At 43.3% G+C, this 22,270-nt stretch overlaps 1 protein-coding gene across 5 annotated transcripts in view; it reads right to left on the bottom strand.

Moving 5' to 3' along the window:
* ANKRD6 (ankyrin repeat domain 6) overlaps positions 1 to 22,270 on the bottom strand; it is a 113,839-nt gene that overhangs the window by 40,759 nt on the left and 50,810 nt on the right. For 3 of the 5 annotated variants that reach the window (XM_040552337.1, XM_040552338.1, XM_040552339.1), the window contains exon 2: positions 4,900 to 5,055. The gene's annotated coding sequence lies outside the window, so the exon portion shown is untranslated. Of the gene's footprint in view, positions 1 to 4,899; positions 5,056 to 5,158; positions 5,215 to 10,164; positions 10,274 to 22,270 lie in introns of those variants that run through there. The other 2 variants (XM_040552341.1, XM_040552340.1) reach the window with 2 other exon arrangements.

Raw genomic sequence — 22,270 nt, 5'->3', positions numbered from 1 at the left:
CAATTACTGCACCCAGTTAACTCCTTTCCCCATAAAACACTTCATTTTTACCAAAATGAACCCTAATCTCTTTCTGCCATATTTATTAATATATTACTGTCATAGTTTCCATTAATGATGCACGGAAGGTCACTGTTCATGGACAGAAGTCCCTATTCCTCTACCATCTTTCATTTCCTTCATTGCTTTTTATTCTAGATTAAAACACAGCAAAGTTATTTCGTCCTTTACTGCTAGATCACTTTTTCCAGCCCTCTGCTACATTTGCTCTGTGGCTTGTTACTCAAAACCACACACAAGATTTGCAGAGGACTCTCCGGTTAATAATTCCCCTGGTGTCTTCCACAGCACCGTTTCCGCATCCCAGAGACCCAAAGCCAGGCTTGTCTCTTCTTGCAACTGCATCATACAGATTGAATTCACTTCCCAGCCCACTCTAAACTCCCAGACCTTCTTCTGCAGCCAAATCAGTCATTCCCTACCTTGTAGGAAGTAGAGATCACTTTTTACAACCACATGAGCGTAGCTCTTGGCACCCAACCCTGCAGAAGTTCACCCCCTTGATACAGGAAGAAGCGAGGCCAAATCCCTGCAGATTTTCTCTCCTTCTCAAGTACCTGCTCCACCCTCCTGCACAGCTGAAGGCTAACTTCTCTTCCACCACCCAATCTGTGAACGAACAGGTAAACACCGCTTCTATTTTTCAGAAAGAGGAGGCACCGAGAAAAACAAGTTTAATTAACTGTGAGGAGCCTGATGGCCCAATTTCAAGGCCCGTTTCTGGGTAGTTGTGCAAGCAGGAGGGACAGGAACAGTAATAACTTGCAAAGCCAAAACCCACAAAAGATTATCTACTTGGAACACACGCACCCTTTGTGTGTGTGTGTGTGTGTGTGTGTGTGTGTTGCAAAAAACAAGACTGATTTATAAAAATCATGGTTTTAGAAAATAATGAATTTTGGAAAGGGTTACTTGCATCACAGCAGATTTTTTTTTTTTGCTGCCTTACTGTATGTTGCTATTAACTCTAAGATCTCTTAATGGTAATGGCATCGACGATCTCGTTTCCATGTTGGCTTGCAAAGGTGGTGGGAGGCAGCTGTGCAGGGGTTGGCCTGCTGGAAAACCTCTGGCAAGGCCAGAAGTTGCACTGGCAGTCACACGTTAAAGACGGAGGCTTTACTGGGAGAAAGACTCCTTAGGCACCGACAGTTTACTTTCCAGGTGGCACCCTCTCTCAAGTTAATGTCCGAAGGAAGCTCTGTAACTTACCACGGGGAAATCCTCCTCTGCTGGGGATGTACTTCACATTTTCAGACACCAACAAATGTGTTTGTGTTGCGGGTGAACAGAGAGTATTTTATTTGTGCAGACATCATCCTATCACCACGTACAGAACCCCTGATTTTAACGTTCATGTCAGTAAAATGAGTACTAAATATCCTCAGGGTTTGACCCTTTCATGTATAACATCCATCAAGTACAGTACATGCAGAACAAATGGTGAAGGATACGCCAGGATTATTTGCTTCATAAATCTCTTCATGAATTGTGAAAAATCAATCACTATGGGCTAAAAATATTTTCCTCCAAGAGGGTCATAAATCAATTCAGAAGTTTTCTGCAGATGTCTTGATTTCTCATCCAGTTGCTACACCTGAAGGGGCTGCCGTGGAAAAGGTTAACGTCGCTCCTTTGAATGCTGGGTACTCTCTTGAACAGGTCCAAAAAATTGCATCATTGTCAGTGTCTTTTAAACAAACCACAGCTACCACGCATGAACCACCTCCAGAACACCCAAGTTTGCCTTAGCTACTAATGCTTTGTAAACTCTAGCAACCAAAATCCCCTACAATTTCAGCAGCAAACACAGTAGTAGAATGTCCGCATTACACAGATGAAGACTCACCACCAAGTGGAAACACATTCTGAAACAACGGCTGAACTGCACTATTAATTTTTCGTATAAAACACCGATGCCAATGAGTACTGCATTATTCCTGTTGCAATCAATGTAATAGATCTTACATATCTGCTCTGCTTCGCTGATAATTAGTGTAAGTAGGGCCATTACAAATTTTATGAATCAGGTGCCCTGACTGCTTGTATGATCTATCAAAGGCAGGTTTAATTGTCTTCACAGTCTAACCCAGCGCGGTAACTCGAAAGCGTCACCAGGATAATACTGTTTCCTAATCACCTAGCCACGTTTTCACTGTTTTCTGGGGATTTGCTCTTGAGCAGATGTTTGGTACCCTTGCCAGGACCCCTGTACAACCCTGTGGTAACTACCGAGAAGGCTGGCAACAGCTCATAAGGGACAAACAGACAGTTCTACCTAATTTACCTATAGCCACTTGAAGCCACTGAAACAAATCACATGCTTAAAACTGTACACGTGCTTATTGTTTTAAGGCTTACACCACAAGAAAAGGAAATTATTTCTTCATACAGAGAAGAGGAGAATATATAAAATAGCAGGGCGCGCAGTACACACAGAATAGTTTGCACCACAGACACACCAATTCATTAAACTTGCACTTCAAAGGGTTTATCTTGGGATGAGATCAGGGAAGTTAAGAGATTTTCACCAGAGAGACTCAAACAGCAGGACAGCATCTCCAGCGTGAGCACACTCCTGTAGTACATCGCCCTGGAGCACACTCAAGGTTTTTTCTCAGCATTATTGGCATTCTTCTCTGTGGTTTCCCTGCTACCTTCTTTGTTGTCTTCTGCTTCTTTTCATACGTTCAGAGCTCCAAAAGCAATATCCAGACGATGCCCACCACCCACCTAGGCAGTCTGGATCACTCTCATACTTTCCTTCCATCACCTCTTCTATAAAGGAAGGTTTCTCCAAACAGATGTAAGAAACAATCAGGTCCACTCCGGCTTCAGTGAAATTTGGAAAATCTTTACAAAAAGATTAAAAGCCAGAAATGTTCAGACTCCTCTGTGATCCATCCAAAAAACAGAGTCACATTTTTGTAAATTCTTATTTTATAGGTTGTATGGCATGGACTACACTTTTAAGACAGAAGCTCACATGCAAGTTTTACCATAGAGCTAAAATTTGTGTTTCAAAAATTCAGAAAGTTCAAAACTTATCACTTCCATTATATTAAATAATCTTCCTCCAGAGACAGTCATAGATTACTGCAGCTGAATCTCAGATTCATGACAACAGAAGAAAACAAAAAGACTGAGGAGCTTTTTGTCACCACCTCTGTCTGTTCCGATCACAGACAACAGAATACAAATTTTCAAGCCTCCCCAAAACTCAGAGGCACTCTAGACAACACTACAACACCAAACTTAAAGAGTTCACTGGGCAGACACCTACCACTGACTTTTCCAACTTCGGGCCAACAAAAGACATAATTCATGCCATCCTAAAGTATATTTCAACTGTCAGATGAATCACATTCTAAAATTACTTACCTCATTAAACATCATCTTGGATACAGCACTATAAACATCTCAAGCTAGATTAGATGAGTCCTCCCCACAATACCCATGAGAAGCACTCAGCTTTCCGCAGTTTGCTGTGCCTGCCAGACTGCACCATGACATCTCCTGTCACCAGTAAATCACTGTGATTTATTTAGAATTAAAACACTCACATTGGAATAAAATGTAAAAAACAACTGATGCAGAAAGTCTCAGCAAATCTCAGTAATGACTTGTCTTCGGCACGGACATTAGCAGTCACACCACGCTCTCAATGTTTCATTTGCTGAACCCTAAGCTGCTTCTGGAGCTGCTTCCACAAGCCCAGCTCATCCTCCAGCATCAAGGCTACCTTGCCAGGGCCTTACTTCCCAGAAACAATAAAACAGGTTAGCATGCGGAAAGCTCCCCCTTCTGCAGAAGCATGAAATGTCAGGCATAAAAAGTTAATAACCTATAATGTATATACCTCAGACAAACAGCTTGTCAAGCACTCCACGAAAGGAAGCTCCCTGTGCTGGGGAGCGTGAAGCCAGCCTCTGAACCTCACGTGTTTTTTTTCCCAGCCTGGCCCAGGCTGAGCACAGGTGATGAGTCTCCAGGGATGGTCTCCACAGGCAGACCTCTTTCGGCTGTGGAGGGGTAGGAGTGGTATCCAGGTCCAAACACATGGGCATGATCTGAAAACTGGAGTCTTTGCCCTCCAACCTCCCCAGCCACCTCTTCATACTCTGTAACATCCTGCTGAATAGGCAGTCCTTTGGGTCTGCAAGTTCACCTCTTACAGGCTAGGAGAGAGCTACAATCTAAGAATGTGCTTTGCAAAGGGTTTCAGAACATGCATTCACTACTCAAAATTAAAAAGTAACTGAAGATCACCGAGAAAACAGCAAACATCCCAAAGATATTTTCTGTCTTACTGCCATCAGAAACTTTGGTTGTTTGCCTGTGTCCTGGAGAAGGCAGCTCAGCTGTCTTCTAGCAGCACAGCTTCCCTACTGGAGCAGTGAACATGGCCCACTAAACATGACATCTCCTTTCCTGATACAGCTGCCTGGTTACTGTCCCATGGAGCCTTCATATCAGCCCTAGAGCTGCTCCCTCCCAGCTGACCTTTTTCCCTGACAAACCAGTTTTTCTTAGGTGCCTTCCTTAGGGAAATCCCATTTTGGTACAACACTTTATTTCACTAACGTTGAACCTCAGACATGCAGTAGCAGGGGTGTACACAGACAGCAGAGGCGGCAGCAAGGACTGCACGTTTCAAAGAACATAGCAATGTGACGTAAATACAGTAACTTGGCTCCTCGTGTAAAACTTGGAGCTCTTCTCATTCTGTTATTTACCCAGGAACTTCAGTGCATTTCAAAATAAATTTCTGCATGGCATTACTTTTAAGCATTTTAGACAAAACATTAAAAAAAAAAGTAGATTTGCTTTTTTACTCACTCTCAGGGATCTGTCTTCAGTTTTTTTCTGATGAACATTTTACAACTGTGTCTTTCAGGGCAGCCTCTGGCTGGGGATAAGAGAGATGCCAACTTCAGTCTTTTCCTGCGCTGACAGCAACAGCGAGTCTCTGCACCATGGTACAGCACACTGCTTCTGCATGAGGAGAAACACATAACAAATGGAGTGTCAAAGCAGACTGCGGAGTAAAGAAACTTAACACCAGTGCTTTCTGCAACATACGGCTGCCTGAATACACCTGGGCAAAAGCAGTCATTTCCTCCCGAAGTTTTCACAGGCACTTCCCACTACAAACAAGACAAGTTCAAACCATGGCTTGCCAGTTTGGTTCCCACTGACTGATCTTTGAAAACGCCAAGCAGTGAGAGCTGCATGATTACACAAGCAGGGAAAATGAGACAGACACCTTCGTAACTTCCCAGAAAGCGCGTGAGAAATGAAATCGGGAAAAGGACTCGTTCCGCTTCTCTTTGTCTCGTACCATTCTCCATGACATTGTGCTGTCACCCCAGTTCAGATATCCCATTTCAGCCAGGCCACCTAGATGGAAGTGACTGAGCAGACTTTTTGCTGGCTACAGGAACTCATCAGGGGTATCTGCTGAGGTTTCCATTTTCAGCCTGTGATCCTTCCCTTGTTCTCTTTACGTAAATACGTTTACTAGCTCCCCTTTCTTGCTGCTTTTTCTGCTTTCTTTGTTGCTATACCTGTCATTACATCCCTTCTGAAGTCTAACCTCCAGAGAGACTACCTTTTTAGCGGTATTTGTGAGCTGCTGGGAAAAAGAATAGATGAGAAAACTTACAGGCCTACACTGCCAAAGCAAACTGGTCTCTACTATCCCTAGGTGTATGGGTTTATGTGGCAAGGGCTTGGTAGCAGGGGGGCAGCAGGGGTGGCCTCTGTGAGCAGAGCCCAGCAGCTGCCCCATGTCAGATCAGAGCCAGCTCCAGCCGGCTCCAAAAGGGACCCACTGCTGGCCAGAGCAAAGACAGGGAGTGATGTTGGGTGGGCCTCTGGGAGAGCAGATTGAAGGAAGGGAAAAAACCTGCTGCATGACAGCAGCTGGGAGAGAGGAGTGAGCACCAGCCCTGCAGACCCCAAGGTCACTGAAGGAGGGCAGGAGGTGCTCCAAGCAGGCAGCAGCAGTTCCCCTGCGGCCTGTGGAGAGGCCCCTGGTGGCGCAGGCTGTCCCCCTGCAGCCCACGGGTCCCACACGGAGCAGATCTCCACGCTGCAGCCCCCCGGTGGAGGAGCCCCCGGTGGAGCAGGTGGATGTGGCCTGGAGGAGGCTGCGGCCCATGGAGAGCCCCCGCAGGAGCAGGCCCCGGGCCGGAGCTGCAGCCCGTGGAGAGGAGCCCACACAGGAGCAGGGGGTCTGGGGGGAGCTGCCGCCCGTGGGGGACCCGTGCTGGAGCAGTTTGCTCCTGGGGGACGGACCCCGTGGTACGGAGCCGTGTGGGAGCAGTTCTTGAAGAGCTGCTGCCTGTGGGCAGCCCCCGCAGGCTCAGTTCGGGCAGGACGGCATCCCGTGGGAGGGACCCCGCGTGGAGCAGGGGCAGAGAGGGACCGTGAAGGAGCGGTGGGGACGAAGTGTTAGGGACCGACCGCAACCCCCATTACCTGTTCCCCAGCACTGCTCAGGGGGAGGAGGTGGAAGAGGGTGGATGGGGGGAAGGTGTTTTTAGTTTGCTTTTAGTTTCCTGCTGTTCTAGTCTGCTAGTGATAGGCAATAAATTATATTAATCTCCTTATGCTGAGTCTGTTTTGCCCATGACGGTAATTGTTGAGCGATCTCCCTGTTCTTATCTCAACTCTTGAGCCCTTTCCATCGTATTTTCTCCCCCTTTCCCTTTGAGGAGGTGGAGTGAGAGAGCGGTTGTGGTGGAGCTCAGCTGCCCACCTGAGTAAAACCACCACAGTGGGTCATAAATTCAGTTCCTGAGGCAAGCAAACCTCAAACACCATCTGCTTGTGACGACACTCAGAACCTCCAAGAAGCTCAAGCAGACCCTCCTGCACACTCTGGCCCTGTCCTTCACAGGAAGGCATGCACACACACCGCTAGCACACATGCCAAATTTTCCTGGGGCAGGGAAAAGGAAGAAAACATGGTAGCCTGCGCTTTCTTCTAGCGCTGATGCTTTGTGTCTTCACATACACCCCTTCCTTCTGCTCTCTGCCAAGAGAAACTTGCCCCTTCTCCAACCACGACTTACAGGCTCAAGAGAACTGGGCACGGCTGGCTCCTCTGCTGGATCCCTTTGGGTTTCTGGGGGAGAGCTTTGCTGCTGCCCGCTCTGAGCAAGCTGGCACATGGGGTGGAAGGGCTGATGGCTCGCTGTGGTTTTCTGTCCCAGTGTGAACAGGCAGCACGGTTGCTTGCTACATGGCAGCTCCACATATCTGTAAAGGACCACGTTGCAGCAGCTTCCCAAGGCAAAAGAGCAGCTGCCAAGCTGTCACTTCACCAAAAAGGAAATGGACTTTTCCTCTCCTCCTCAAATCCCTGAGGTGTACGCAAAGGATCTGCCAGAGACTGGGCTGCTGTTAAAACACAGCATGCCATAAAGGTAAGCAATGTGCCCAGTTATCACCTCTAAACCTCAATGTCCATACTGAGGACTCCCTTTTTTGAAGCCCACTGCCATGCTACAGAAAGGCAAGCCCACAATCACAAACTTTCCCATCTCTTACACACACAGAAGTAGTATTTCATAGGGAAAACATATTGTGACATTAAAAGAGCAGGAATGAAGCCATTTTTATACGGCATGTCAGGCATCAGGGCAGCCAACATGACCGGGACAGCCTCCTCCACGGACAAACCATCCAGTTAGGTGAAACAGTCGCACAAACAAAGCCCAGCCCTGGTGCAGTTCCCTCAATGCCTTCAGCTAATGCTGATGGCCACAGTGGCATCTTCCTCATAAACTTCGTTTGCTCCCATACCTGCACTGCCTTTTTTCCCAACGGCACTTGCATTTCTGTGACTGCATGATGACCTGGACAGGGAAAGCGATCACACTTGAAAAATGCTGTGGTAAAGGAATTAAACAGTTAAGATTTTAAGACTAATCAAACTCCCCGAGCTGATCCACCCTGAGCTGTGCAAATAGCTGGAGAAGACAACACAAACGTGAGAATTACTAGGTGGGGCCCAGCAACAACGCAATGGCTTCTTTCAGTGACAGCTTACAGTGCCCATCCAGCTACAGCCTCATGCTGCCCAGGGGTCTACAGTGATCCAAGGGAGAGAAAAAAGATCTTCATATCTTCCTCCTGTCGGTCACTCCTGCACAGAAGTAACCATCATGTGGCGAGGACAGCCCCTACCTTAAAGAGATTGGCAAGTTCAAGAAACAGAGTTTAAAATCAGCCACCAGTTCTTCAGCGTGGCTGATTCCCTGGTGTGTTTTTAATCTTGCTCATCTGCAATGGGAATCATCAAAGAGTGCATCCAGCAGCAAATCCACCTCAGTGCGTAGGAAGGTCTGGTGCTGTAACCATATACAGCTATTTCAAGGAGTCACACTGAATTTAACACAAGTTCCCCTCAGTACCTTTTTTTTTTTTTTTAAAAAAAAAAAAAAAGACAGCAAGGGAAAAGACAGCAGACCAAAAAAAAAAAAATCTGTTCTGCTCTGTTTCACATTAGCTATAGAAAAATCTATGACAGTTCACTAAGAAGCAGGATCAGTTGTGAAGTCTACTGGATTGAAAGTAAGAATTAACAGATCATGCTCCACCTGACACTACCTTGTTTACACCTGGACTGGGCCAATCGCGATGTGAAATATCTGTTGTTCCAGAGTACATCTGAGCTCCAACCCAGTTACAAAAATCTCTTTTTTTACTTTATGTTTGATGCAGAGAACCGCTTTGATATCAGGAACACTTTCTGCAGAAGTACATACCAACCTTAAGGCAGAAATGGGCAAGGAGAACACTGTGTTCAAACCCTGTCACATTCCATACTCAAACACAGGCTGTTTTGATATAACATGGAGAAGACTCTTAAGAAGGCTTGATTTCCGTCTCCCTGCAGGCAGGGCTGTCCCCGGCATCTCACCACAGAACAGAGCCTGGCACCAGCCAGGAGAAGAGCAGCAGCTGCCCATGGGATGGCACCCCGGGCACTGCGGCAATGTGTCGGGAAGGGCAGTCACCTCATCAGGATTTCTCCTCTATGCAGCTCTAAGTTTCAATCCCTGGTGCAGCTAGCTGTTTGCCATCGATCACCCGCAGCACTTCCATGACAAGCAGAAATAAACTATGCAACCAGTGTCTGAAGATGAGGACCCTATTGCTGATGGAGGGAAGTATGTATTAATGGAGCCACTGGAAACACTGGAATATAAGGGGAGGGGAGGACACTGAGGACTCAAAAAAACAAACCTGAGGTAACTCCCAAAAGCGAAAAATTATATGCATTCCGTCACAACCTAAGTTTGTGCTTCATAAAAATTTTGTAAGAAGAAAAACAATAGATTATCATTTGCTAGATTATCGTTTGCAAGATGTTGAGGCAGCCAGAACTAAACCACGTCTTTATGCAGATACACTGAATACGAAGAACTATATTATAGCCCTGATCTCGCTAAGACTGAGAAGCATTGCCCACTATTCCAAGTTATTGCAGCCTTATGCAAAGAATGCTTTATTTATTATTATTTTTGCTGTAGGGCTGTAATACTGGAGCTGAAACAAGGTGAGAAGAAACTGCTACTCTGAAATTCAAGGGGCAAGAACTTCTTGCTGCCTCAGACACTACCCCCCCCATCATAAGCTGGGGTAAGAAACAGTTACCCCGGGGTACCTGCAGCTCTCTCGAGAATACTGCTTATTTATCAGGTTAATTGCAGGAGTGCATGCACCCGTGACATCTTCATTTTGAGAATCCACACATGCCCTGACAAGCATAAAAAGAGCTGCTCCCCTGCCTCTTCTCACCAGTTTACTTTCTATACAGAAAGCTGAAGCTGAGCACTGAAGTATCGGGGCTGGTGATAGATGTAACACATTTTTGGGGGAAAAAAAAAAGCCTTAAAAACCACCCAAACCATGAAATTACTTATCTTAGGGCTTGTTTTTCCTCACCCACTTGCTCTTGGCAACTCTGAAAGAGTAATTGCTTTTCAATAGCTGGGGATTAAGAGTCTTAGTAACAACTGCAGGAGCACTTTGCTAAAGCTGGCATCAAATCTGGACGTGATTAGAGCAGCGTAGCGCAGAACAGCTTACCGGCGTGCCATTTAACAGTGGGGTGGGGAATCGGGAAGTACTCCATCGACAGGAGGGTGAAGAGCAGAGGTTGCCGCTGGATGATGCCTCGCTGAGATCACCAGAAGCCCTAAGTCCCCCATTTGCAGCAGACAGAGCAAATAGGTGGCATGTGATGCGTGGAAAGAGGGAAGCAGCCTTGACATCCAACATCGTGCCCGGCGGGACACGGGCTGCTGCCATGCCGAGAGCTGGCAGGCACCCAGGCAGCAATGCAGGGCTGGGCCGCAGAGCTCTGACTCAGAGAAGTCCACGTACCCAGCCTCGAGGATGATGTCCTGCAAGAGTGGGAATCAGCCCTGCTAACAACACCACGTTTCAGTCCTGAGGGCTTTTTGTTGTTGTTGTTGTTATTCACAGTGATGAGAGTGAACCCCCACAGACCACAGGACAACAGAGCACACCACAAAGGAGTTCCTCGACACATTGCTGCAGCGCTGCCACCTTGGGAGCCTAAAAAAGGATGAATTTTGAAATTATCTCAGTAAGACCCCTCCACCAACCCCTCAGTCTGGCACCAGAACAGTATGCGGGGATGGAAAAAGGAAGGTGCTCTCGGGTAATAACAGCTTAGACTTTGCACGTCAGATAAATTAATATATCAATTTCACAGTTGCTTGGCTAACTGCAGATTTCATGCACTTTTGCCAGCAGCTCTGGTAGGGTCTAAGAGGCTGGATCACAAAGAAAAAGGATGCCACGGCCAGGCTGCCACCCCTGTCTTTCTGGAGTCAATGTGACAGTGAACTGAGTTTTCCTTATAAATTAAGCTTCTGTTTCCCCCTACACCCACAGTGGCAGTGTAGTCAGCTTACACTGTTAACAAAAATAATTCTTCCATATTTTGATTAGGATGATGAGAGTTGATGACCAGTTCTTTGCCTTATATTCTAGCAAACAGAAATATAGTTAAAGAATTAGCTGCTTATTTGGGAGTGGTCAGGATGTACATTTGATGGCAGATGATCACCTGTTTGTGGGATGTTTAAATGACCAGCTTCTACTGAACAGGGTGCTCATCTTCTCAGACTGTGGAGAACAACCAGTTTTTGACTACAGGGCCGCCACACATTGCCTAGCATCTGACACAATTTTGGCTTTTCTATTGCTGACAAAAGAAACCAGCTGCATACCTTCTTTGGCTACGTGAGTCTGAGAAGGCCCCAAAAGACCTGGCTGCCCAAGGTTTGCTGCCCATCAGGGGATATCGAAGGACTAAGTCATTGCTCACACGTCAAGTACCAAACAACAGCTTTTATCAACACCGAGTCCCTATTTCTGTTGGCTCAGCAAAGGCATCCGTCTGTAACCAACAGGGAGAGCTGCATGCCAAATAGAACGGAAACCTTTGGCAGTATATTTCTGTAAGTGACAGCAGTCTGTGAGCTATCCATATACACAGTGCAAATATTAGGGAGAGCACTATTAAAAGTTTCTATATCAAAGGCTGCTATCTTTTGTGACAAAGAATGTTGTGAGGCAGATTGTCTAGTGCGGGCAGCTGAAACTCACCTTGAGCAACCCTCTGTCGCTGAAAACCCAGGAGGTTTCAGTGTTTGAGACCTCAGCTTTGCTCTTTCTACCAAATGTTTCTGACTTTATTGGAGGCAGAAGATCGAGGTTTTACTACCAGAAAAACAACATGTTAAGTAGAAATATTTTTCAAGAAAATGTTCTTAGATTTATTTGCTGCAGATATTAGAAAACAACAACAACAAAAAAAAGGGAAGAATGAGCAAAATACATTTTTCCACGCTTGACCAATTCTTGTACTTTCACTACGTATCTACTTCAGGCCGGTACTGGAAGTTGGTCTTCTGGACTAACCATGTCTCACTATTACCACACGTAGGTGAAAGAAAGCCTGCAAAAGAGTGTATGACCCTAACACTAGATATATGTTTCAGAAGATTCACATGCATATTATGAAAAAAAGTCACTGTCTGTGTAGCATGTTTTTGTTGTTGTTGTTTTGTTTTGAAAGAGTGATGTATTTTCAAATGAAGTTTTTGTTAAGCAAAACTGGAGCGGTGGTCATCCCCTCCCCTTAGAGTTAGAAAGGAGACCAAATAGTCTGCATGGGAGTTGGTGGCTTCACAGGCTGTAAGCGAACCCTTGGGGCTCAATACACTTCCGCTGCATTTTCAGCAGTGTTTGCAAATGATCGAAGTCACTTGGCCTGCTTGAATTTTTGAGAGCTGCAGACAGAACACTGCTAAGAATAAATAATCTCTCTTGATCTCTGAAGCAGAAATCATTGCTGAAATGCCAGTTCTGTGACTTCAATTAGAAAATGCTGTTGTAAGACCTTACTGTCCCTCCTTCCTACTAATTAACATCTCTACATAATTCAGCTGCTTTGCCTATCCTTTTTTCCCCAATGTATTCAGATCAGATGGGATTATGTAGAAAAACATGATAATACAGAAAGATGTCAGAAAACAAACCATTAGTTATGTCTGTGTCTTGACCTTTTTCTACTGTTTTGCTGACTATGTTATAATTGCTTTTTCATTTGTCTATCATGAGAAACTGGCTGGAAAATGGGAAATGGCAACAGTAATTTCTGTAAGAATAACTTTAAATTACTGTAGAGTTCAAAGAGAAGCAGAATTAATTTATGACAAGTATAACCATTCTCCACTTACAAATGCTATTTATGTTTTTGGAAGGCTTTTTGACTCGCTTTTTTAACAGATGGAGAGAAAACTCAGACAAAAAGAAACGTGTCTGAATGGCATAGAGGTTTCAAACATTACTATTTGAAATAATATGAAAACACATTCAAATATCAGCAGGAGAAAAATATTACACTTGCCAGGCAGTTAAGAGAAGTTCAAAGCTTTTTTTTACCCAAGCAATCCAAATCACCATGTAATAAACTACCAAAAAGCAAAGTATATTACAAGGGAGGATCTCAGCTGAAGAAGCATAGTGCCTACCTCTCAGACTACAGAGTTGACCTTCACCTCAGGCCAGTTTCAGTAGCTATGTAGGTACCAACAGTATTTTTGATCATCTTATTCATGTTTCTTTTTATTCTTCTAATTTTATTTTATATGAGCTCACTATTTGCTTCTTTATCCAGAGTTAAAATGAATTCACTGTTTTACAAGTTAATTTATTCTGTGTTCTTAAGTTTCATATGGTTTCTATTTATTATGAAAACATAGTATAGATTCAAATTACCAATCAAACATTTGTACTTAAGGAAAAGCCACCTCCCTTCAGAGGCACCCTTGGAGCTCAGACATTCCCCAAAGCAGCAGTGAGGGCTGTAGAGGCAGGCATAAAGCAGACTGCAGACAACCAGTTTCACCAGCACTGCTTACTCAAAAGTCCTCATTCCAAAGCAAGAACTTTCAGATATGCAAGACGTTTTATTTCAGTCTTGCAAATATACCTGTTTCATTATAATTAAAAATATTGAGATTTAAAGAACTGAATTAATAAATTGTGTCTAAACTACAGCTAGAATATCAATAGCCACGTTCATGATTATGTACAGAAAGATGTAGCCTAAAGCTAGGCTCAAGGAAATAGATATTTGGGAGAGACCTCCAGAGCTCATCTCATCCCTTTTTAGAGCTGTTGCCATAGCTGCACTTACCACAACTTACCTGTTTGTTTGTTTTCTGGTCTCACACTGCAAAGGCAAAAACTGAAACTGTTCTGTTTGGAAACCATTCTTCCTTTCACAAAATCCTTATGAATCTCATGGGATATTAATACTGCTACCCTTACATTTGCTGAAATTAAGCCTCTTGTCTTTGTCCCACTGCTCCCACTCCTTCCTTTTCTAAAAACCACAAATGCGCCTTTTCTCATTAAAAGGAAAAATTGGGGGGAAAAAAAAGCAGTATTGCTTAAAGTAGAATAAAACTGCTATACATCGCTCCTTCCCTTTTCCATATCCTTCTCTTGAAGGAAAATCTTTTCCCAGTGCTCTTCAAGATGCATTTTGGGCATTTATTTTCCTGTAAGGAAATGCAGAAGTCCTCTTTGAATATCAAGAAACTTCACTATCAATAACAAAGTCAGGTTATGATTGTTGTGACTGACTGATTTTTCTTTTCTTTCCTTTTTAAGGTGGAGTGAAGACCCAGCAGCTCCTTAAAATATCTGCTGTGAGTTTAGATGTTATGCTTTAAAATCCTTGTTTGCATTTCTTCATCTATTATTTCTGCAAGCAAGGCAGAGCATGGACTCTGACCCTCTAGCAATCACTTAAATAAGTACAAAAAATATTAGGTGCTGATAATCAGGCAATAGCAGAAGAATCAGAGTCATGGAACCATGTTCGTGTCCCAAAGGCCTAATGCAAACATGAAGGTCGCTTCATTGACGCTCAGGACAGTCCTAACCCAAGTAAAGCAGCAAGAACTGGGGTTGCTCGGCCCAAAGGTGCTTGCAGTAAGCCCCAAGCTCTCCAGCTTCTGCTTCGACACATCCAGTCTTGACACCAGAAAGCTCTTGGTGTGAGAGGCTGCACAGCGGGAAGACCCCAACACCACCACAGCTGAAGAGGGAAACTCTAGTCCTGGGCTGTGCCTGGGCAGCAGGGCTCTCCAGCAAGACCTATTTCCCCACAGCCTGTCCAGGAATGAACTCAGAGAGCCAACGACTGTGAGCTTCACGTCCAGTTTACAAGGTTTGCCAGGGCAAAACACAAACATTTTATCCTGCATGTTCTCCCCGTTACCGCAGATGTGTGGCTGGATGCGCAGACTTGCACCACGTGAGGGGTCAGGGCGGACCCTCAGCATGTCTGAGGAAAAACAAGTTCGGCTGAACAAAACAGAACAAAATTTGATTTGGGTTTTTAATCCAAACACCACGCTGATCCTAATTCAAGCTACAACGTAACAAAAATTGTTCAAACCGTCTTTTTTTCTCCTCACAGCATAAATCTGGATTTCCTTTTACGGTGTGTTCCACCCAAACATTAACCACTGACAACACAAAACGGAGTAACAGTGAACCTAAACTAACTCAGTTCGCAGACTGCATAAGAAGATTAATTTACCAAGACCCGTGTTCGGCTCCTTTTATCCTTGCTGTAAAACTTAAGTCATCGCTAATTAGTCACGCTTTTAAGGAATTCTTGCAACTAACACAAATGTTGGCTGTTATGTTCCTGTTCGTACAATGCTTCACAAGATGGAAATCATGTCTCAGTTCCCTCGCCAAACTGTAAGACTGTGTGGATTAACTTACTGCCATTGCACTAAGTGATGGAAACAAAATATGGGCTGTTCTCACAAATCATGTAAAAAGAATTTGTTGTTATTCATTTATTCCAGCTGCTTTATAGTATAGCCCATGTCTCTAGGGCTACATATTTTAGCTTAACACGAACTGATGCTGGTACTTAGCAAGTTGAAAATATAAATCAAACCATTCAAGTCACAGAATTAAACTCCGGTACCTGAATTTTGGTGCCCAGTTTAGAAAACTGTAATTTTCTAAATTGTAATTGTAATTTATGACCAACACGGTCATAAACCTACAGTATGACCTGCAAGATCGGGCTGAGAGCACAGCTCTAATATGGCAAAGAGGAGGCTATGGGTAGATCTAACAGCAGCCTACAACTGCTTGAGCAGTAACTTGGGCGCGTACAAAGATAATGGAGCCAAATGTTTTTAAGTAGAGGAAGATGGTATAACAAGGGACAAGAGGGGCAAGCTGAAGTCTGGGAGATTCACAGTAGACACTGGGACAAATTCAGGTAGTGCAATGCTGGAACAGGTGGCACAGAGACATGGTGGAATCTCCATCCTTGGAAATAGCCAAGACCCAACTAGACAAGGCCAGGGCTGATCTGGTGCACTGACACATCTGCTTCAACCTAGAGGCTGGACTAGATGACCTCTAGATGTCCCTTCCAACCAACATCATCTAAGTCTACTGCAAATTAAGCTATCCCTGTGTAAGCTATCCCCTATCCCTATCCTATGCGCACAGAAATAAACACAAAATACAATCACACCTACTCTAGCTCTTAAGTTCAAATACATTTTCATTTTCAAAAGGTATCAAATACAACCAACGTTCTGTATCTATGCACAGTATCAATTTTTACCTTTATTTCCTACAATTTTTGACCATTTAAGACTTGGTATTTTACAAGGACAGTGCACGTGTATTAAGAAATGCCACACCACAGAGAATGTAACTATGATTTCATAGGTTCACGCTATTACTGAATTTGTGCAATTTCTCGTCCTCACCCTACTTCTTCCAAGAACAAAGGTATGCTGACAGCAGCTGTTTCTGTAAAAGTGGTCAAAATACCTTCATATCATAGTTTCCTGCACCACCACCACAGACATTTCAAATGAGGTGGATTTCCCCAGTGTTTGAACACCATCAGAAGGTACTTCTGTTTGTTTCCATTTGTTATTGTTCCTTCTTGGATGAACATGAACACCCCTCTTCCTCGTGAATAAATGGCGTACCCCAGGAACAGGTTCCCGAAATGTCTCAGAGGCTGTACAAGGAGCCCAGGTTTCATGCTGTTCCAGTTGCATTTGGTAACTGGAAAAACAACAGGTCCCTTTAAAAAACAATCAACCAACCAAACCAAACCAAACCCAAACAGAAAAATACCGAAACCAACAAAACCCAGAAACATTAGTGTTATAAACCTAATTAAGCCTAAGTCAATTTATTTTTGATTAGCTATACAATTCTGTTCACCTCACCAGCTACATCAGGAACACAGCTAGCATGATTTCACTTCAGTATCTTACTTCTTATCTATAATTCCTGGAAACTGTATATTGTCCTCTGACTAAGAGAAGTACATCTATACAAATATTCACCTGGCGATTAGTATCTAGAATGCAAACCGCAATTTATGAAATGCCACAACATGCTGGTAACTTCCACACTATTTGTTACAGTACTTACAATCTGAAATGGTCCAGAGAGCACAACAGGTCTCAACGAGTCTATTTTAGACTTGTTCAATTTAAAAATAAAGTAACATAAAATAATAAATTAAAGAAATGGAATGCAGAGGGCAAATTTTTCTTCTTTATTCTACCACTATGACCCCTGTTTTTTCAGTGCCTTTACTGAGAACAAAGTTTGTCCTCACAATGGCACCTCCACTGACAAATATGCTACGGATGCACACACCAGGACAGTTTCCAGAGTACCCCGTTGTAGCCGGGAGCTCTGTTCATTCCTGTCAGCAAAGTATGACTCTAATGCCAGAAAGACACCAGCTCTCCAGGATAAAAAGGATGGTACTTTCCCGATGTTTTCAGCGCACTGCTGCACATTAAAATAAGCTCAATTCTATTTTTAGAAGAAATATCTATCTTTTCAGCTCTCCAGTGGTAACTGCCGAACAAAGTATTGGGAAGAGGCACATTGATCAAAAGGGGATAATCAATGACACTAATGAGGTGCAAGCTCTTAACTGTATGAAATGATCCCTCAGCATTGTCAGCTCTGAAGGGAGCTTACACAGGTACATAGAAAATTAAAAAAAGTAATTGGCAATTAGTATCTTAATGTCCTTTATGGGACAGTTTAACAAACGTAGAATATATGTTAGTTTGCAGATCACCTTTGAGCCTGACTCCTACATGGACAGTTTTCTTCCTTTTTTTTTTTTTTTTCCTTAAGCACCTCACTGGTTTTCTCAGAGAAGCTCTGTACTTGAAGTCACTGCCACGAATTCAGATACACAGACACATGCCCTTTACCGTTAGATAAATCTAACAGAGAAATACTGCCACCAGTCTTGCTGAGGCCTGTTAACGCGTTTCCCAAGGATGAGCAAAGCGTCAGCAACTCATTAGTAACTGGTACGCTCCTTGCTCAGTAAATCACTTCTTAATGCTGATAGTCTTGGCACCTCTCTCTGCCACTAACCTCGGGCTGCAGGAAGGTTGTTGTGGAGGTGAGGCTGGAGCAGGCCAGCGGCACCGGGCAGCCCCAGATTCGCTTGAACACATACACGATGCTGAGACACCACAATGAAAATTAAAAGGCACAAATGGTCAGGTATCTTTGCCTGCTGTCTTTCCTTTTCTTTTAAAAAAAATATTGTTCATATTTTTAATTGAAAAAAACTGCCATGCTATACTTGTTGCTCAACATTTGAAATGGGATGGGAGGCAACACTGAGTAATTCTCCACCTCCCCATCACTGCACATAGAAGAGATGGCTGAAGGACAAACATTATTCACGTGCCAGGGTTCCAGCAGCACTGCTTCCCACATCGGTCATCTAAGGAAAAACGAGGACTTGAAAATTCAGGTGGTGTTCTGTTGGCCAAGTCAATGTTTTCAAGTTTCCTCAGTCCATAGTAAAACTGCAATCATTACCTGACCAACTGTGACCAGTTAAGAATCCCAAACTGGAAGCTTGAGCAAAATAGCCTTGCTGCCCTTATTAGAACAAATAAGACGGCTGAAGGATGGCAGAGTAATACTGTAGTACTCCACCCTGCAAAAAGAGAATAACAGTGCTAGAAAGCTTGTTTTTCTTCAACAGGCATTTCATTTCAAAATCCACTTATTTGAACTACTTCTCTTTAAAAATGTATAACTGCTTGTTGGTGTCCATCCTTGCAGGCTGCCAGAAAGCAGAATTCCACAGAGAAGAAATCAGATTCAGCCTCCCTCTTCCACACTTATGAATTTCAATTGGGAACGCGTGAGCTGAATTGCTTTTTATTCACACTTCATCTTCCACTGTGATGGAGTTTTGGGACAATGATGGTAAGACTAGTTTTCTTACTGTAAAGTAATTCTTTTACATTTGAATAAATACAGTTTGATCTTTATAAGTGAGGCAGTCGTCATCATTAATTTTACAAGACATGTGAAGAGGCAGCCATAGTATATCTAGTATATCCTGTTTGTCTCTCAGGCTACAAACTGAGGTCTTAAGACTAAGACTAAAAGCAAAGATTAAAAAATAATTAAAAACATGAAAAAAAATGAACAGAAAAGGATCTCACTTGCCATTTTCAAGTGACACTACTGTCTCTCTGGGATGTTCTTTTTCTTCTCTCTGTTCTGCTTTTATCTTTTCATGCCTCCAAAGCTCATATCCTGTTAGTCAGTGCACTTAGTCTGCCTGCTAATATAATACTTCTTCCCTCCTTTGTGCTGGAGTGCCTAAGCTCCTCACAGTCCATTCATTGGGTTGATGCAGATCAGCACCTTTTATGGAGCCTCACTTCAATTTAGTGGCTCATACAAATCATTTCCCCCTTTTATCACTTCATCTACACATGGCTAAATACTGCTCAAATGAACAATTAGTTTATAATGCACCTACAAGTGGTTGCTGCAAACTACTGGAGTAAATGCATTTACTTTGGATCCATCAGTGAAAACCTGGTGGAAAACTGCATGCTGCCAGAAGGCAAAACACCAGTTCCGCACCTACTGCCCACAAAAGACAGTTAGAAAACCAATCAAAGATGGATAAAAATGACAGGAAAAAGTCATAAAGAATATATTAAAAAAAAGTAGAAATTTTAACTTAGGTTCAGTCTTATCTGTGTGCTGAAAAAGCTGTTTCTAGTACCATCAGAGTAAAATCCCTTTCATATGTACTATCAAAATGTGTATTTTCGTGCAAAAAATTAGTCTGAATCAGGCTGTCAATCAATTCTGGAAAATCACAACTGTCCTGAAATAAAAAGATACCGAGTATTAGCGGGAAGCTACTGATTCAGCCTCATCTTCTGCTGTCTTCACCACAGCATGCCCAGAATGTTTCCCTGAAATATTTTACTTTTTTTTTTTTTTTAAACCATTTCACTGCTTTCCCCCTTGTTTTCTGTTTTGACATCATCTCCAAACCAACAGCAACTGAGCAGAACTTATGGTATATCTGAGAACGAATACGGAGAGCTCCCCTGTGAAATGAAGCCAACAGACGTAAAAGCTCATTTATGTTAGGGACAGAATTGCCACGTGATGCTTGATTGCAATCTGTAGGGCAGGTTTACTGACCACTGAAGACAGTATTTTATACATAAATTGCTGAAATTAGTAATAGCAAACTTGAAGAAGAACAAAAATGTTTTTTTTGCAAGCAAGAGAGAGATTTCTGGCCCATGCAGAAGGTAAGTTGGCTGTAACATGGACAAGACTTCAGAAAGGAGTTACAGTTTATCTCAAGGTAATCTTGTCCAGAAGGTGCAGAAAACACACACAAACAACCAAGGGCACAACCACACAGAACAAATACCAAACGGGGAGGATCCTGCAAGCAAGTTGCTGTGGTGGCAGAAACACTCAAAGAGGACAAGAGCACAAAAGCATGGGCAGGATTTCAAAAACAACATCAGGGAATACACTGAAGGCAGCTGTCAGTAAGAGCATGTTGTAAACCTTGATGAGGAAGGTCAGTAGAGACACTGCCCAGAATAAAGCGTGCAAAGCTGGAACGGAAAATGCACAGGGCACATTAGGGAGAGGTATGCACCGACAGCTCTTGACAATAACTTTAGCAATGAAAAGGAAAAGAGAGTTGCAGAAGGTACCTAGAGGTGCAAATGTGGTGGCTTGGCCTTCTTCCTCCAGCTGGAAGGGAATCAAATGAGCTTATGTTGCTAGTAAAACAGAAGGAGCAAGAGGTGAGGCTGGACAGTAAGGAAGCGATGTAAAAGCAACAAAAAGAAATGACAGATGGCTCATGACCAGCAGGGCAAGCGGAAGAGAAAGCAAAGGAGGGATGGTGAAGAACTTTTACCTGTGCTGGAGAACAGAAGAGCTGTAAGGAGAGAGAAAAGAGTGCAAGCGTTGAAAAAACGCCTTGCACCAATTTTCTTTTCAGAGCAATTGCTGAGTTCCTAGACAGAAAGAGAACTGGGAGAGGAGAGGGAATCCCCCAGGGACAAGCCCAAGCTGGCAAAGAGCTAACTGGGGCCGCGGACACCGACTGGCGTTAAGCTGAAGGGCTGGCATGACTACCCATCGGCCAGAACCACGGGAAACCAGCCAGGCAGCACAAAGCCAGCCTAGGAGCACCTCGCAGGGATGTCAGAGCAGAGCCTTGTCTTATTCCAACAAGGAGACAGAAGGCGCATTAGAAAAAAAAAATCACATATCCTTAAACATCCTTAAAATACCAGAATGATGCTTGGTATACAGTAGAGAAGCCAACACAGCCCCAAAGAGCCAATCGTATAAATTACATAATGTCGATGTGTGCATTGCCTTGTTCACAAGTTGTTAAGAAATTCCAGTTTGTAAGTTACACGCTTCATGACTTGTTAAGGCCTTCCGGGAAACCTGAACATTTCACTTGACAAACGTTTATCCAACATATTGAGAGCTAAAAGGTGCAAGAATCATTTGGCAGACTGCCATATTAGGCTAACCGTTCAGACGCTTCCCATTTTTCCCATGTTCGCTGCTTTATATAAAAGGCTAGGGTATATGTAAGAATTAGTAAGATAAATATCATATCTCAGTGATTACTGAGAAATTTCCAGACATGAAAATTGCATAGAGTAAGTTTAGTTCAGAGAAAAAAATATCTAGCGTGGTTACCATGTCCTTTCCTGGGAAAGAAAGAAAAAAATCCTGCTTTACAGAGTGACCAAATCTCTCATTTGCTTCAAAGTTCTGCTAATATTTGCATTGTTTTTTCTTCCTTCGAAAGCTAGACGAGACAATAGTCCGGCAGACAAAATAAAATATACAGTGAAACGCTTCCTGAAAGTCTAACATATGATTGTTGCAGTCTACTGATCTTTGCTCCTGAAAACAATCCAGGCCACACTTAAGTAAATATATAAATATATAACAAACTACTACTTCCTTATAAACTGTCAGATTTACTTAGTGCACATGGTTTGAGAAACACATGGGTATTTCCCACATTGAAAAATGCATGCCAGTCCTTTTAGGGGGAGGTATTTCTAATTGTCTTGAGCAAGGAAAATGAGATTACATCCTGCTGTCTTTTGTCTTCGGCACGCAAGTCTTTTTATAGAAGTTTAGTAACACTTTTTCTTTTTGCTTTTTATTTTTCAGTATTAAAACAGGGGAACTGTTTAAGTCTGACAACATCTGTAGATTT

The sequence above is a fragment of the Cygnus olor genome, chromosome 3 (genome assembly GCF_009769625.2).
Source record: "Cygnus olor isolate bCygOlo1 chromosome 3, bCygOlo1.pri.v2, whole genome shotgun sequence".
Taxonomy (NCBI): domain Eukaryota; kingdom Metazoa; phylum Chordata; class Aves; order Anseriformes; family Anatidae; genus Cygnus; species Cygnus olor.
This window is presented reverse-complemented; position numbering and strand designations above follow the sequence as displayed.